The sequence below is a fragment of the Bison bison genome, unplaced genomic scaffold (assembly GCF_000754665.1).
Source record: "Bison bison bison isolate TAMUID 2011002044 unplaced genomic scaffold, Bison_UMD1.0 scf7180017864384, whole genome shotgun sequence".
In the NCBI taxonomy this organism is placed as follows: domain Eukaryota; kingdom Metazoa; phylum Chordata; class Mammalia; order Artiodactyla; family Bovidae; genus Bison; species Bison bison.
The window spans coordinates 2459472-2466028 of NW_011494956.1; the positions used below are offsets into that span (position 1 = coordinate 2459472).

At 39.6% G+C, this 6557-nt stretch overlaps 1 pseudogene; it reads left to right on the forward strand.

The window, feature by feature from the left end:
* Positions 1-1275: 1275 nt before the first annotated feature.
* Positions 1276-4989, forward strand: LOC105001840 (annotated as a pseudogene).
* The last annotated feature ends 1568 nt before the right edge of the window (positions 4990-6557 follow it).

Genomic DNA, 6557 nt, shown 5'->3' on the forward strand with positions numbered 1-6557 from the left:
TTTGAAACTCCTGAAGTCCACACTGCACCCAAGTCTATTAAGTCAGAATTGCATGGGGTAGGAGCCAGTCACCAGTAGCGATGCTAATATGCAGCCAAGTAGGGTTCTCAGACTTCATCACACATAAGAATCATCTGCAAGGCTCAATAAAACACAGAGTGCTGGGCTCCATACCCCACATTTCTAATTCAAATAGGTCTATGTTGAGGCTCAAGGATTAACATTTCTAAGTTCTCAGTTGATAATAATGTTGCTGTGGGTCCAGGGACCACACTTCGAAATCTAAAACACTGATTTTGAAAATCAGCTTGAGACACGAAAATTCAAAAAAACACATGTTGAATTGTTTTAGTAGATGTGATATTATTATTCAAATATCTGCATGAGGACACTGACTATGGCTATTTTAATATTTTCTCCTATTTCCTATATTAACTGTCTTCCCATAAGTTTTTTCCCCCCTTTTATATGTCTTGGTGCTCCTTTTTATTTCTCTCATATATATATGTAGATGAGAGGAGGGTCAACAAGTATGAAATCTAAATTTATTTCATTAACCCAAATGACAGTACTTGTATACCTGGCATAAATGCAATCTCCGAAGACAGAACCCTGATTGTAGAGGTTGTGGCTCCACAGAGGGGGACATAACCATCTGGGCAGAGCAGACTTTCTCTTAAGGTACGCAGACTGTTCATCCACCAAGCACTAAGTGACTTATCCCTCATAACAGCTCTAAGCCATGCAGAATCCTTGCCCCCTTTCTCTGGCCCCAGGACTCATTTTAGTATGCTCAGGAGTCTGTCTTTCTATGTTAGAATTGCATATACAGTTTTAGCCAGATAATGAATGCTCGGAAAATTCTGAAGGAAGTCACATAGCTTATATTTTCCTATTTATGTGAGAATCTGCATGATGATATCCCCTACCCCTACCCCAAAGAAAGAAAAAAAAAAAAAAACTAAACAATTCATTCAGAAACAAATCAGTGAATCAGGGGAAAAGATCAAGTAAATGGTAGAGGAGTAAACTTCATATTAAAGATAACAACTGTGGAGTAGGAGAGAGAAGAGGAGAGGCGAGGAGATGAGAGGAAGAAGAAAGTGGATGAGGAGAGGGAGGAGGAGAAGGGAGGTGATGATGTTTGTTTTCTCTCTTTGTTGACTTCTCAGTGTACTTCATACTTAAAGTATCTGACTTAGGATGTGATCATGTTGCTCTAAATTAAACAAGTTGGTGATTCCAGAATTGATTGATACCATTGTCACTATATTAATGTTTATTTCATTGCACTGATTAATCTTCCTTCTCAACTAGCCTATTGCAACTTGGAATATACATCAGTTCATTATGGTGCTAAGTGGTAACAAGGGAGTTTTTGATCCACAAAAATACACACTCAAGGGCAGCTAAAGTCACAAATGAAAGAAGCCATGATCAAGGTTGGTTTCCACATAATCTGTTTCTTCATGTATCATTATGGTATTAATGTGATCTGATATACTGAAGCTGGAGAAGATGTGGTTGAAATCAACTTATACTACAATGCACTATTGAGAGGCAGAGACTATTTCAGTCATCCTTAGAGCTATGACCATAGCAGTATATTTTTTCCTCTCTGAACAAAATACTATTTCTGCTCTATTTTTACCAAAGTATTAAAAAAAAAAAAAAAGCAAAAAGATCCCACACACTAATGGAAAGAGGATTCTACAGAGCATGTGCATGAGAGGATGGAACTCTTGGAGGCCATCTTGGAATTCTGTCTACCACCTAATCTCAATTTTTGCAGAGATATACATATATATATGTATATGTATATATATATATATCTCCTATTGATTCTGTTTTTCTGGAGAACCGTAACATAAAGCCCTGACTAGTACATAGATGAATCTTAAGCACATTATGTTAAGCAAAATAGCCAATTGTAAAAAGACAAATATTGTATGATTTCACTTATATAAGATATTTAGAGTATTCAAATTTATATAAACATAAAGTGACATGATGGTGGTTATAGAGGCTGTGGGGAGGAAGAAATGGGGAACTGTTCAATGGGTATAGAGTTTCAGTTTCACAAGAGGAAAAAGTTCTGGAGATTGATTACACAACAGTGTGAATATACTTGGCACCACTGAGCTGTATACTTAAAAATGGTTGAGATAAATGTTATTCAATTTTTACCACAATTAAAACAAAATGAAACAAAAGCAAAAAAACAGAAACAAGCTGTTGATATTTTCCTGGTTCAACTGATTTCAAACAGTTAAAATTCAGAAATACTTGCTATGGCTTTAAAGAGAAGCGATATGAAGTCAGAATGGACACCCAAATTGAACTTGAATCAACAATTATCTAGCTGGTGTTAAAAATAGTAACAAACAAAAAGCCAAATGAATGGGATATTCTCCTACAGACAGGAACATAAGAGCAAGGACCAATACTTTATTCTATCATCACTGGCCAGTGCCTTACAGGATTTTGAGTCTGTTGGAAGCCAACACAGGATATGTGAGAAAACTGAAGTGAGTTCAGAAAGAAACATCATTAAACCTAAAAATGTGTTCTATAGAAATGCTAAATGAAGGTAGAGGTTAAAGGTTTGGCATCTGGTCCCATCACTTCACGGCAAATAGATGGAGAAACAGTGGAAACAGTGTCAGACTTTGTTTTTTGGGGCTCCAAAATCACTGCAGATGGTGACTGCAGCCATGAAATTAAAAGACGCTTACTCCTTGGAAGGAAAGTTATGACCAACCTAGACAGCATACTCAAAAGCAGAGACATTACTTTGCCAACAAAGGTCCATCTAGTCAAGGTTTTTCCAGTGGTCACACATGGATGTGAGAGTTGGACTGTGAAGAAGGCTGAGCGCCGAAGAATTGATGCTTTTGAACTGTGGTGTTGGAGAAGACTCTTAAGAGTACCTTGGACTGCAAGGAGATCCAACCAGTCCATTCTGAAGGAGATCAGCCCTGGGATTTCTTTGGAATGATGCTAAAGCTGAAACTCCAGTACTTTGGCCACCTCATGTGAAGAGTTGACTCATTGGAAAAGACTCTGATGCTGGGAGGGATTGGGGGCAGGAGGAGAAGGGGACGACAGAGGATGAGATGGCTGGATGGCATCAGCGACTCAATGGATGTGAGTTTGAGTAAACTCGGGAGTTGGTGATGGACAGGGAGGCCTGGCGTGCTGCAATTCATGGGGTTGCAAAGAGTCGGACACGACTGAGCTACTGAACTAACTATAAAAGTTAATAGAATCCAGATTTTTTTGCAGTATAGACTAGAAATCTAAGGGAAAGTTACTAAGTTATTACAAGAAGGGCATTTTATGACAATTTCCTATTTCCCTAGAACATAGACCTGAAGGTGTGGACTTCAATTCAGTAAGAGACTTTTCTAGGCATAAGAGCAACTAAACCTTGTCAAAGAGAATGGCAGACCATCTGTACTGGCTGTGTAACAAATAGGTGTGTACCTCAAACTTAGTATTTTAAAACAACATACACTTACAATTTATTATTTTTCCATTTCTGTGGGTCTGGAGTCTGAGCACAGTCCAGCTGGGTGCTGTCATCAGGGTCAAGGCGTTGGCGGGACGTACAGTCTCATGTCATCTTGGCATCCTCTTCCAAGCTCACTGGATATTAGCAGAATTTAGTTCCTCTGGAGCCATGAGGGCTGAGGCCCATTCTTTGCCACCCCATTCTCTCTACACATGGCAGTTTGCTCCTTCAAGGCCAATAGGAGGCAGTCTATTGCTGTTTCTTGCCTCTTAAGTCTCACTGATTAATCCAGACCCATGTAGGATAATCCCTCTTTTGACTGATTCAAAATAAACGAATAAGGATCCTAATTACATTTGTAAAATCGCTTTTGCCACATGATGTAACAGAATCAGGAGAATAACAGCTCATGATATTCACAGGCCCCACCCACAATGATAGGAAGAAGATTCTCAACAGTGTGTACGTGAAAGAGCTGGACTCTTGAAGACCATCTTGTAATTCTGGCTGCCATATTGTCTCAATTTTTGCTTATCAGACCCCAAACTACATCACTTTTATTTAATTGCTGAGTATCACCCTAAATATGGGCTAGATGAAAATTCCATTTATTTCTATCAAAAATACTTGCAAATAGTTTCCTCAAGAGGAAACCTGTATGTGGACCAGCCCAGCATGAAGGTGGAATAGTTAACTCATATGTAGGGTGGTTGAAAGAATGCCACATGACCTCACATCTGCTTAAAAATGTATTCCTAGGTTTGCAACGAAACCTGATATCAGCTTCAACAATGTCATTCTGTTGGATTTATCTCTACAACATCCCCAGTTAATAGCCAATGGGCCAAGGTTAAGGAGTTGGCTAGGATGGATCAGAGAGAGGTGATTCAAATTCAATATTGATTATAATCTTTTGCAGGAACACCTCAGTATTGCTGGATTGACATCACACACGTTCATAATGTGTGTCTCCTAAAGTAATACTCATTAAAGAAGTAAGTTAAAAATACTGTTACATACGTACTCCGATGTTCATTGCAGCACTCTCTACAATGGTCAGTTCACTGCAGTTCAGTCACTCAGTAATGTCGACTCTTTGTGACCCCATGGACTGCAGCACACCAGGCTTCCCTGTCCATCACCAACTCCCAGAGGATACTCAAACTCATGTCCATCGAGTCAGTGATGCCATCCAACCATCTCATCCTCTGTTGTCCACTTCTGCCTTCTATCTTTCCAAGCATCAGGGTCTTTTCCAAGGAGTCAGTTCTTTGCATCAGGTGGCCAAAGTATTGGAGTTTCAACTTCAGCATCAGTCCTTCCAATGAATATTCAGGACTGATTTCCTTTAGGATGGACAGGTTGGATCTCCTCACACTCCAAGGAACTCTCAAGAGTCTTCTACAAAACCACAGTTCAAAAGCATCAATTCTTCTGTGCTGAGCTTTCTTTACAGTCCAATGCTCACATCCATCAATGACTACTGGAAAAACCATAACTTTGACCAATACAGACCTTTGTTGGCAAAGTGATGTCTCTGCTTTTTAATATGCTGTCTAGGTTGGTCAAACACCTTCTTCCAACAACACAAGAGAAGACTCTATACATGGACATCATCAGATGGTCAACACCGAAATCAGATTGATTATATTCTTTGCAGCCAAAGTTGGAGAAGCTCTATACAGTCAGCAAAAGCAAGACCAGGAGCTGACTGTGGCTCAGATCATGAACTTCTTATTGCCAAATTCAGACTTAAATTGAAGAAAGTAGGGAAAACCACTAGACCATTGAGGTATGACCTAAATCAAATCCCTTATGATTATACAGTGGAAGTGAGAAATAGATTTAAGGGCCTAGATCTGATAGAGTGCCTGATGAACTATGGATGGAGGTTCATGACATTGTACAGGAGACAGGGATCAAGACCATCCCCATGGAAATGAAATGCAGAAAAGCAAAATGGCTGTCTGAGGAGGCCTTACAAATAGCTGTGTAGAAGAGAAGAGAAAAGCAAAGGAGAAAAGGAAAGATATAAACATCTGAATGCAGAGTTCCAAAGAATAGCAAGAAGAGATTAGAAAGCCTTCCTCAGCCCTCAATGCAAAGAAATAGATGAAAACAACAGAATGGAAAAGACTAGAGATCTCTTCAAGAAAATTAGAGATACCAAGGGAACATTTCATGCAAAGATGGGCTCAACAAAGGACAGAAATGGTAGGGACCTAAGAGAAGCAGAAGATATTAAGAAGAGGTGGCAAGAATACACAGAAGAACTATACAAAAAAGATCTTCACAACCCAGATAATCATGATGGTGTGATCACTCACCTAAGCCAGACATCCTGGAATGTGAAGTCAAGTGGGCCTTAGAAAGTATCACTACAAACAAAGCTAGTGGAGGTGATGGAATTCCAGTTGAGCTATTTCAAATCCTGAAAGATGATGCTGTGAAAGTGCTGCACACTATATGCCAGCAAATTTGGAAAACTCAGCAGTGGCCACAGGACTGGAAAAGGTCAGTTTTCATTCTAATTCCCAAAGAAAGGCAATGCCAAAGAATGCTCAAACTATCGCACAATTGCACTCATCTCACATGCTAGTAAAGTAATGCTCAAAATTCTGCAAGCCAGGCTTCAGCAGTACATGAACCGTGAACTTCCAGATGTTCAACCTGGTTTTAGAAAAGGCAGAGGAACCAGAGATAAAATTGCCAATATCCGCTGGATCATGGAAAAAGCAAGAGAGTTCCAGAAAAACATCTACTTCTGTTCTATTTACTATGCCAAATGTTTGACTGCTTGGATTTAAACAAACAGTGGAAAATTCTTCAAGAGATAGGAATACCAGACCACCTGACCTGCCTCCTGAGAAATCTGTATGCAGGTCAGGAAGCAACAGTTAGAACTGGACATGGAACAGACTGGTTCCAAATAGGAAAAGGAGTACGTCAAGGCTGTATATTAACACTCTGCTTATTTAACTTATATGCAGAGAACACCATGAGACACGCTGGGCTGGAAGAAGCACAAGCTGGAATCAAGATT